Source organism: Mycteria americana, chromosome 19, assembly GCF_035582795.1.
Source record: "Mycteria americana isolate JAX WOST 10 ecotype Jacksonville Zoo and Gardens chromosome 19, USCA_MyAme_1.0, whole genome shotgun sequence".
Classification (NCBI taxonomy): Eukaryota; Metazoa; Chordata; class Aves; order Ciconiiformes; family Ciconiidae; genus Mycteria; species Mycteria americana.
Genome location: NC_134383.1, coordinates 8,505,031 through 8,506,692, shown reverse-complemented (window position 1 = coordinate 8,506,692; position 1,662 = coordinate 8,505,031).

The following is a 1,662-nucleotide window of genomic DNA, read 5'->3' as shown; positions in this document are numbered from 1 at the left end:
GAGAAATGCCGCTGGGTTAAGGGGGGCAGATAAGAGACAGGGACGGGGACGGTAGCGGGGACGTCTCCGTAGGATGCTGCGGAAAATCTCGGCTATTTTAGAAGTCCCTAAAATTGCCCGTTAGGACTAAAACGGTGCCGCGGCTCCCCGCTGGAGGAGGGAGCCTCCTAAAAATGTATATATTTTTATATATATAAAAAAGCAAACTCTTTACCAATGCTTCTCAAAAAGTGGTACAAAAATACAGTATAAAAACACAGCCTCCAGTATAAGACTCGCAATTACAGCAGCAGTTCCTAGAACAGAAAATCCAAGACAAGCTACTGCGTGAAGTGGCAAGAAAGTGAGGTACGGTCCAGCCGAGCAAGGGGATCACCCTCGGGGTGCCATTAACCCTGGTGAGAGAGACGTCCTGCCGTGCCATCTCCATGGGGATCCATCCAGAGACTAGCCCTGTGCTGGGCTTTCCATGTCTGCCTCTGCCTGCTTCCCTGAGCCGAAGCAGATCATGGTTGCTTGGGATTTTTAGGGTGAGATGGATGGAAAAAATCCCGTGGAAAGGAAAAAAAAAGGCACAGAAAGGAGAGGGGACATTCCTCGCACAAGCACCCCAGCACAGTGCTCCACCACCCAAGAAACCCAAGATGATTTGATGAAACCCAAGATGATTTGATGACGCTTATCATAATTTGATGATTATTTGAGATTCATTATTTTGGATAAAGAATGCATCGGGGGCAAAGCGAAGAGGGTCGCTGGCAAGGAGACCTTCCCTGGAGAGCAGCCAGGCACGGGCAGAGCTCTTGGAGATGATGGCTGCTATCGGTGAACCTCATTATATTTTCCCCTTGTGAACCTTGGTGCATCCAGGGCATTTTTTCCCCCCCTTATGCCTATAACCACAGTGCTTAAATGGGGATTTCCATCCCCTTTCCAGTTATTCCTCCTTTTTGGAAGCAGGAAGGAAAGTCAGAAATGCAAAACCTTCCATTTTCTGAAACTATACACCAAGAAAACCCCAAATGATGTGTCTCTTTGCCTATGGCCACCATGGAGTCACATCCACAGGCATTGCACGCTCAATCCAGAAGGGACGTTGAGTATCCAAAGTTGAGTTTACCGACACAGTTGACTCCTACATTGAGTTGACCAACCCAGTTGACTCCTACGTTGAGTCAATCGACCCCATGGCGATTGAATGCACAGAAGTGAGGAAAGAGGGTTCGAACCCTTGCTTGATTTGACCCGGGGAGCAAATGCTCATTTTGCACATCCCATATGGACATCCTTAAAGCCGGGAGGCAGTCTGAGACATGCTGCCCTCAACCTCTCTTGAAGTTGCTCTGCTTTCTGTAAATGCATAGTTATTTGGGGGGAAAACAGGCTCTTTTTTGGTATCTTCAGGTCCCAAGGTGATGGAGAAAGAAGAGGGGCACCAGGAAGGGACAAATTTGTAGAGGAGCTCTTGGCTGGATGCCTTGGGGAAGGGTAGACCTGGTGGCAGAGTGTAACCAAAAATCAGCTCTTTGCCCCAAAATGCCTCCTGTTCTATTATTTCACTGCAGCTGCCCGGTTGCTTCAGAAGGAAAGCCAATAATCTTGCTTAAATCCTCAAAAAAAAAAGCTGTCCTGTGTCCTCTTGGAGGCTCTGAGCTCTGGATT